At 24.4% G+C, this 12,656-nt stretch overlaps 1 protein-coding gene across 3 annotated transcripts in view; it reads left to right on the forward strand.

Annotated features, from left to right (window-relative positions):
- Positions 1 to 12,024: 12,024 nt before the first annotated feature.
- pik3r5 (phosphoinositide-3-kinase, regulatory subunit 5) overlaps positions 12,025 to 12,656 on the forward strand; it is a 28,997-nt gene continuing 28,365 nt past the window's right edge. For 2 of the 3 annotated variants that reach the window (XM_087786696.1, XM_087786713.1), the window contains exon 1: positions 12,026 to 12,487. The gene's annotated coding sequence lies outside the window, so the exon portion shown is untranslated. Of the gene's footprint in view, positions 12,488 to 12,656 lie in introns of all 3 variants that reach the window. The other variant, XM_087786705.1, reaches the window with a different exon arrangement.

The following is a 12,656-nucleotide window of genomic DNA, read 5'->3' on the forward strand; positions in this document are numbered from 1 at the left end:
CATATAAACTAACATATAAACTAACATATAAACTAACATATAAACTAACATATAAACTAACACATAAACTAACATATAAACTAACATATAAACTAACACATCAACTAACACATAAACTAACACATAAACTAACACATAAACTAACATATAAACTAACACATAAACTAACATATAAACTAACATATAAACTAACACATAAACTAACATATAAACTAACACAGAAGCTAACACAGAAGCTAACATATAAACTAACACATAAACTAACACATACACTAACACATAAACTAACACATAAACTAACATATAAACTAACACAGAAGCTAACACAGAAGCTAACATATAAACTAACACATAAACTAACACATAAACTAACATATAAACTAACACAGAAGCTAACACAGAAGCTAACATATAAACTAACACATAAACTAACACATAAACTAACACATAAACTAACACATAAACTAACACATAAACTAACACATAAACTAACACATAAACTAACATATAAACTAACACAGAAGCTAACACAGAAGCTAACACAGAAGCTAACACATAAACGAACACATAAACTAACACATAAACTAACATATAAACTAACACATAAACTAACACATAAACTAACACATAAACTAACATATAAACTAACATATAAACTAACATATAAACGAACACATAAACTAACACATAAACTAACATATAAACTAACACATAAACTAACACATAAACTAACACATAAACTAACACATAAACTAACATATAAACTAACATATAAACTAACATATAAACGAACACATAAACTAACACATAAACTAACATATAAACTAACACATAAACTAACACATAAACTAACACATAAACTAACATATAAACTAACATATAAACTAACACATAAACTAACACATAAACTAACACATAAACTAACACATAAACTAACATATAAACTAACACAGAAGCTAACACAGAAGCTAACATATAAACTAACACATAAACTAACACAGAAGCTAACACAGAAGCTAACATATAAACTAACACATAAACTAACATATAAACTAACACATAAAATAACACATAAACTAACATATAAACTAACACATAAACTAACGTATAAACTAACACATAAACTAACACAAACTAACATAAACTAACACATAAACTAACACATAAACTAACACATAAACTAACATATAAACTAACACATAAACTAACACATAAACTAACATATAAACTAACATATAAACTAACACATAAACTAACATATAAACTAACACAGAAGCTAACACATAAGCTAACACATAAACTAACACATAAACTAACATATAAACTAACACATAAACTAACACAGAAGCTAACACAGAAGCTAACATATAAACTAACACATAAACTAACACATAAATTAACATATAAACTAACACAGAAGCTAACACAGAAGCTAACACATAAACGAACACATAAACTAACACATAAACTAACACATAAACTAACATATAAACTAACACATAAACTAACACATAAACTAACATATAAACTAACACATAAACTAACACATAAACTAACACATAAACTAACAAATAAACTAACACATAAACTAACACATAAACTAACACATAAACTAACATATAAACTAACACATAAACTAACATATAAACTAACACAGAAGCTAACATATAAACTAACACATAAAGTAACATATAAACTAACATATAAACTAACACATAAACTAACATATAAACTAACACAGAAGCTAACACAGAAGCTAACACAGAAGCTAACATATAAACTAACACATAAACTAACATATAAACTAACACATAAACTAACATATAAACTAACACAGAAGCTAACACAGAAGCTAACACATAAACTAACACATAAACTAACATATAAACTAACATATAAACTAACACATAAACTAACACATAAACTAACACATAAACTAACATATAAACTAACACATAAACTAACATATAAACTAACACATAAACTAACACATAAACTAACATATAAACTAACACATAAACTAACACATAAACTAACACATAAACTAACACAGAAGCTAACATATAAACTAACACATAAACTAACACATAAACTAACATATAAACTAACACATAAACTAACATATAAACTAACACATAAACTAACACATAAACTAACACATAAACTAACATATAAACTAACACATAAACTAACACAGAAGCTAACACATAAACTAACACATAAACTAACATATAAACTAACATATAAACTAACACATAAACTAACATATAAACTAACATATAAACTAACACATAAATTAACACATAAACTAACACAGAAGCTAACACAGAAGCTAACACAGAAGCTAACACAGAAGCTAACACATAAACTAACACATAAACTAACACATAAACTAACATATAAACTAACACATAAACTAACACATAAACTAACATATAAACTAACACAGAAGCTAACATATAAACTAACACATAAACTAACACATAAACTAACACATAAACTAACAAAAAAACTAACACATAAACTAACACATAAACTAACATATAAACTAACACATAAACTAACATATAAACTAACACATAAACTAACATATAAACTAACACATAAACTAACACATAAACTAACATATAAACTAACATATAAACTAACACATAAACTAACATATAAACTAACATATAAACTAACACATAAACTAACACATAAACTAACATATAAACTAACATATAAACTAACACATAAACTAACATATAAACTAACATATAAACTAACATATAAACTAACACATAAACTAACATAAACTAACACATAAACTAACACATAAACTAACATATAAACTAACATATGAACTAACATATAAACTAACACATAAACTAACATATAAACTAACACATAAACTAACACATAAACTAACATATAAACTAACATATAAACTAACATATAAACTAACACATAAACTAACACATAAACTAACATATAAACTAACATATAAACTAACATATAAACTAACATATAAACTAACATATAAACTAACATATAAACTAACACATAAACTAACACATAAACTAACATATAAACTAACATATAAACTAACATATAAACTAACACATAAACTAACACATAAACTAACATATAAACTAACATATAAACTAACATATAAACTAACACATAAACTAACACATAAACTAACATATAAACTAACATATAAACTAACATATAAACTAACACATAAACTAACATATAAACTAACACATAAACTAACACATAAACTAACATATAAACTAACATATAAACTAACACATAAACTAACACATAAACTAACACATAAACTAACACATAAACTAACATATAAACTAACACATAAACTAACACATGAACTAACATATAAACTAACATATAAACTAACATATAAACTAACACATAAACTAACACATAAACTAACACATAAACTAACACATAAACTAACATATAAACTAACATATAAACTAACATATAAACTAACATATAAACTAACATATAAACTAACATACTAACATATACACTAACATATAAACTAACATATAAACTAACATATAAACTAACTTATAAACTAACACGTAAACTAACATATAAACTAACATATAAACCAACACATAAACTAACACATAAACTAACATATAAACTAACACATAAACTAACACATAAACTAACATATAAACTAACACATAAACTAACATATAAACTAACACTCAAGCTAACACAGAAGCTAACATATAAACTAACACATAAAGTAACATATAAACTAACATATAAACTAACACATAAACTAACATATAAACTAACACAGAAGCTAACACAGAAGCTAACACAGAAGCTAACACAGAAGCTAACATATAAACTAACACATAAACTAACATATAAACTAACACATAAACTAACATATAAACTAACACAGAAGCTAACACAGAAGCTAACACAGAAGCTAACATATAAACTAACACATAAACTAACATATAAACTAACACATCAACTAACATATAAACTAACACAGAAGCTAACACAGAAGCTAACACAGAAGCTAACATATAAACTAACATATAAACTAACACATAAACTAACATATAAACTAACACAGAAGCTAACACAGAAGCTAACATATAAACTAACATATAAACTAACACATAAACGAACATATAAACTAACATATAAACTAACACATAAATTAACACATAAACTACCACAGAAGCTAACACAGAAGCTAACACAGAAGCTAACACAGAAGCTAACACATAAACTAACACATGAACTAACACATAAACTAACATATAAACTAACACATAAACTAACACATAAACTAACATATAAACTAACACAGAAGCTAACATATAAACTAACACATAAACTAACACATAAACTAACACATAAACTAACACATAAACTAACACATAAACTAACATATAAACTAACACATAAACTAACATATAAACTAACATATAAACTAACATATAAACTAACACATAAACTAACACATAAACTAACATATAAACTAACATATAAACTAACACATAAACTAACATATAAACTAACACATAAACTAACACATAAACTAACATATAAACTAACACATAAACTAACATATAAACTAACACATAAACTAACACATAAACTAACATATAAACTAACATATAAACTAACACATAAACTAACATATAAACTATCATATAAACTAACACATAAACTAACACATAAACTAACATATAAACTAACATATAAACTAACACATAAACTAACATATAAACTAACATATAAACTAACATATAAACTAACACATAAACTAACATATAAACTAACACATAAACTAACACATAAACTAACATATAAACTAACATATAAACTAACACATAAACTAACATATAAACTAACACATAAACTAACACATAAACTAACATATAAACTAACATATAAACTAACATATAAACTAACACATAAACTAACACATAAACTAACATATAAACTAACATATAAACTAACATATAAACTAACATATAAACTAACATATAAACTAACACATAAACTAACACATAAACTAACATATAAACTAACATATAAACTAACATAAACTAACACATAAACTAACACATAAACTAACATATAAACTAACATATAAACTAACACATAAACTAACATATAAACTAACATATAAACTAACATATAAACTAACACATAAACTAACATATAAACTAACACATAAACTAACACATAAACTAACATATAAACTAACATATAAACTAACACATAAACTAACATATAAACTAACACATAAACTAACACATAAACTAACATATAAACTAACACATAAACTAACACATAAACTAACATATAAACTAACATATAAACTAACATATAAACTAACACATAAACTAACATATAAACTAACACATAAACTAACACATAAACTAACACATAAACTAACACATAAACTAACATATAAACTAACACATAAACTAACACATAAACTAACATATAAACTAACACATAAACTAACACATAAACTAACATATAAACTAACATATAAACTAACATATAAACTAACACATAAACTAACATATAAACTAACATATAAACTAACATAGAAACTAACATATAAACTAACACATAAACTAACACATAAACTAACACATAAACTAACATATAAACTAACATATAAACTAACATATAAACTAACATATAAACTAACACATAAACTAACATATAAACTAACATATAAACTAACACATAAACTAACACATAAACTAACATATAAACTAACACATAAACTAACACATAAACTAACATATAAACTAACACATAAACTAACATATAAACTAACACAGAAGCTAACACAGAAGCTAACATATAAACTAACACATAAACTAACATATAAACTAACATATAAACTAACACATAAACTAACATATAAACTAACACAGAAGCTAACACAGAAGCTAACACAGAAGCTAACATATAAACTAACACATAAACTAACATATAAACTAACACATAAACTAACATATAAACTAACACAGAAGCTAACACAGAAGCTAACACAGAAGCTAACATATAAACTAACACATAAACTAACATATAAACTAACACATCAACTAACATATAAACTAACACAGAAGCTAACACAGAAGCTAACACAGAAGCTAACATATAAACTAACATATAAACTAACACATAAACTAACATATAAACTAACACAGAAGCTAACACAGAAGCTAACATATAAACTAACATATAAACTAACACATAAACTAACATATAAACTAACACAGAAGCTAACACAGAAGCTAACACAGAAGCTAACATATAAACTAACACATAAACTAACATATAAACTAACACATAAACTAACATATAAACTAACACATAAACTAACATATAAACTAACATATAAGCCAACACATAAACTAACATATAAACTAACACATAAACTTACATATAAACTAACATATAAACTAACACATAAACTAACACATAAACTAACACATAAACTAACATATAAACTAACATATAAGCCAACACATAAACTAACATATAAACTAACACATAAACTTACATATAAACTAACATATAAACTAACACATAAACTAACACATAAACTAACACATAAACTAACATATAAACTAACATATAAACTAACATATAAACTAACATATAAACTAACACATAAACTAACATATAAACTAACACATAAACTAACATATAAACTAACACATAAACTAACATATAAACTAACACAGAAGCTAACATATAAACTAACACATAAACTAACATATAAACTAACACATAAACTAACATATAAACTAACACATAAACTAACATATAAACTAACACATAAACTAACACATAAACTAACACATAAACTAACATATAAACTAACATATAAACTAACACATAAACTAACATATAAACTAACATATAAACTAACACAGAAGCTAACATATAAACTAACACATAAACTAACATATAAAATAACACATAAACTAACATATAAACTAACATATAAACTAACATATAAACTAACATATAAACTAACACATAAACTAACACATACACTAACACATAAACTAACATATAAACTAACACATAAACTAACATATAAACTAACACATAAACTAACACATAAACTAACACATAAACTAACATATAAACTAACACATAAACTAACATATAAACTAACACATCAACTAACACATAAACTAACACATAAACTAACAGATAAACTAACACATAAACTAACATATAAACTAACACATAAACTAACATATAAACTAACATATAAACTAACACATAAACTAACATATAAACTAACATATAAACTAACACATAAACTAACACATAAACTAACATATAAACTAACATATAAACTAACATATAAACTAACACATAAACTAACACATAAACTAACACATAAACTAACATATAAACTAACACATAAACTAACACATAAACTAACAGATAAACTAACACATAAACTAACATATAAACTAACACATAAACTAACACATAAACTAACATATAAACTAACACATAAACTAACATATAAACTAACATATAAACTAACACATAAACTAACACATAAACTAACATATAAACTAACATATAAACTAACATATAAACTAACACATAAACTAACACATAAACTAACACATAAACTAACATATAAACTAACACATAAACTAACACATAAACTAACATATAAACTAACATATAAACTAACATATAAACTAACACATAAACTAACACATAAACTAACACATAAACTAACATATAAACTAACATATAAACTAACACATAAACTAACACATAAACTAACACATAAACTAACATATAAACTAACATATAAACTAACACATAAACTAACACATAAACTAACACATAAACTAACACATAAACTAACATATAAACTAACATATAAACTAACACATAAACTAACACATAAACTAACATATAAACTAACATATAAACTAACACATAAACTAACACATAAACTAACACATAAACTAACATATAAACTAACACATAAACTAACATATAAACTAACACATAAACTAACACATAAACTAACACATAAACTAACATATAAACTAACATATAAACTAACACATAAACTAACATATAAACTAACATATAAACTAACACAGAAGCTAACATATAAACTAACACATAAACTAACATATAAAATAACACATAAACTAACATATAAACTAACATATAAACTAACATATAAACTAACACATAAACTAACACATACACTAACACATAAACTAACACATAAACTAACATATAAACTAACACATAAACTAACACATAAACTAACACATAAACTAACATATAAACTAACACATAAACTAACATATAAACTAACACATCAACTAACACATAAACTAACACATAAACTAACAGATAAACTAACACATAAACTAACATATAAACTAACACATAAACTAACATATAAACTAACATATAAACTAACACATAAACTAACATATAAACTAACATATAAACTAACACATAAACTAACACATAAACTAACACATAAACTAACATATAAACTAACACATAAACTAACATATAAACTAACATATAAACTAACACATAAACTAACACATAAACTAACATATAAACTAACATATAAACTAACATATAAACTAACACATAAACTAACACATAAACTAACATATAAACTAACACATAAACTAACACATAAACTAACATATAAACTAACATATAAACTAACATATACACTAACACATAAACTAACATATAAACTAACACATAAACTAACACATAAACTAACATATAAACTAACATATAAACTAACACATAAACTAACACATAAACTAACACATAAACTAACACATAAACTAACACATAAACTAACATATAAACTAACACATAAACTAACACATAAACTAACATATAAACTAACATATAAACTAACACATAAACTAACACATAAACTAACACATAAACTAACATATAAACTAACACATAAACTAACATATAAACTAACATATAAACTAACACATAAACTAACACATAAACTAACATATAAACTAACATATAAACTAACATATAAACTAACACATAAACTAACACATAAACTAACATATAAACTAACACATAAACTAACACATAAACTAACATATAAACTAACATATAAACTAACATATAAACTAACACATAAACTAACATATAAACTAACACATAAACTAACACATAAACTAACATATAAACTAACATATAAACTAACACATAAACTAACACATAAACTAACACATAAACTAACATATAAACTAACACATAAACTAACACATAAACTAACACATAAACTAACACATAAACTAACATATAAACTAACATATAAACTAACACATAAACTAACACATAAACTAACATATAAACTAACATATAAACTAACACATAAACTAACACATAAACTAACACATAAACTAACATATAAACTAACATATAAACTAACACATAAACTAACATATAAACTAACATATAAACTAACACATAAACTAACATATAAACTAACATATAAACTAACACATAAACTAACACATAAACTAACACATAAACTAACATATAAACTAACACATAAACTAACACATAAACTAACATATAAACTAACACATAAACTAACACATAAACTAACATATAAACTAACACATAAATTAACACATAAACTAACATATAAACTAACACATAAACTAACATATAAACTAACATATAAACTAACATATAAACTAACACATAAATTAACACATAAACTAACATATAAACTAACACATAAACTAACATATAAACTAACATATAAACTAACACATAAACTAACATATAAACTAACATATAAACTAACATATAAACTAACATATAAACTAACACATAAACTAACATATAAACTAACACATAAACTAACATATAAACTAACATAAAAACTAACATATAAACTAACACATAAACTAACACATAAACTAACACATAAACTAACATATAAACTAACACATAAACTAACATATAAACTAACACATAAACTAACACATAAACTAACACATAAACTAACACATAAACTAACATATAAACTAACACATAAACTAACATATAAACTAACATATAAACTAACACATAAACTAACATATAAACTAACATATAAACTAACACATAAACTAACACATAAACTAACACATAAACTAACACATAAACTAACATATAAACTAACACATAAACTAACATATAAACTAACATATAAACTAACACATAAACTAACATATAAACTAACATATAAACTAACACATAAACTAACACATAAACTAACACATAAACTAACACATAAACTAACACATAAACTAACACATAAACTAACATATAAACTAACATATAAACTAACACATAAACTAACATATAAACTAACATATAAACTAACACATAAACTAACACATAAACTAACACATAAACTAACACATAAACTAACATATAAACTAACATATAAACTAACACATAAACTAACATATAAACTAGCACATAAACTAACACATAAACTAACACATAAACTAACACATAAACTAACATATAAACTAACATATAAACTAACACATAAACTAACACATAAACTAACATATAAACTAACATATAAACTAACATATAAACTAACATATAAACTAACACATAAACTAACACATAAACTAACACATAAACTAACACATAAACTAACATATAAACTAACATATAAACTAACATATAAACTAACATATAAACTAACACATAAACTAACACATAAACTAACATATAAACTAACACATAAACTAACATATAAACTAACATATAAACTAACACATAAACTAACATATAAACTAACATATAAACTAACATATAAACTAACATATAAACTAACACATAAACTAACACATAAACTAACATATAAACTAACACATAAACTAACATATAAACTAACATATAAACTAACACATAAACTAACATATAAACTAACATATAAACTAACACATAAACTAACACATAAACTAACACATAAACTAACATATAAACTAACATATAAACTAACACATAAACTAACACATAAACTAACATATCAACTAACACATAAACTAACATATAAACTAACATATAAACTAACACATAAACTAACATATAAACTAACATATAAACTAACACATAAACTAACACATAAACTAACACATAAACTAACATATAAACTAACACATAAACTAACATATAAACTAACATATAAACTAACACATAAACTAACACATAAACTAACATATAAACTAACACATAAACTAACACATAAACTAACACATAAACTAACATATAAACTAACACATAAACTAACATATAAACTAACATATAAACTAACACATAAACTAACACATAAACTAACATATAAACTAACATATAAACTAACACATAAACTAACACATAAACTAACATATATTTGTGACCCTGGTCTAGAAAAGCACTATATAAATAGAGATTATAATTATTAATTATTATAAACTAACTGACTTGCTTGAGACCTCGGCTCAGAGTCAAGTCTCCCTTAAAGAAACAGTGTCTTTGTAATAGTCAGAACAAGATAAATGATGAATAAGAAACAGAAGCTTTACTTGTTTTTAAGAATCTTATAGAATCAAAGTCTCAGGTTTCAAACAAACACAAACATTTCATTCAAATGTTGTGTTTGTTTGAAAAGGTTTTGAAGCAGGAAGTGAATGAAATGATTGACATTGATTGACAGATACGAACGACTGCTGATCATCAAGTGATGATACTGTTGTTATTATTGTGTGTTTTTCCCTCGTTGTTAACGTCTAAACACACTTCCTCGTGGAGACCAACACCCCTTCATCGACACACAAACACACGTCTTAGTAACACAACAACACACACTTCGTCTTCCTCTTTGTGCTCACATGCACTTCCTGTTTGTGTAGCAGCCTCAGTGTGTGGGAAGTTCAGTGTCGATCGGATTTACTCACACCAGGATGTGGCTGCACCTGTCGCACACTTGTGTCGACTCACACACACGTTGTGTTGACTGACACACGCCTGTTGTGTTGACTGACACACACGTTGTGTGACTGACGCACACGTTGTGTTGACTGACACACACGTTGTGTGACTGACACACACGTTGTGTTGACTGACACACTCGTTGTGTGACTGACACACACGTTGTGTGACTGACACACACGTTGTGTGACTGACACACACGTTGTGTGACTGACACACACGTTGTGTTCACTGACACACACGTTGTGTTGACTCACACAGGTTGTGTTGACTCACACAGGTTGTGTCGACTCACACAGGTTGTGTTGACTCACACAGGTTGTGTCGACTCACACAGGTTGTGTCGACTCACACAGGTTGTGTTGACTCACACAGGTTGTGTCGACTCACACAGGTTGTGTTGACATGGATTGTGTTCATTGATCTTCAGGTAAGAAGGTGTTTTATTTTCATCAGAAGTTAAACGTGTAGAACTTGTTGTGTTGATCGACTTCCTCTTCTCTGTGATCACATGAATGTTTGATATTTATTCATCCATTTGTTTGTTTGTTTATTATTCATTTGTTTATTTATTATTCATTCATGTATTCATTCGTTAG

This window comes from Callionymus lyra, chromosome 1 (assembly GCF_982586985.1).
Source record: "Callionymus lyra chromosome 1, fCalLyr1.hap1.1, whole genome shotgun sequence".
NCBI lineage: Eukaryota > Metazoa > Chordata > Actinopteri > Syngnathiformes > Callionymidae > Callionymus > Callionymus lyra.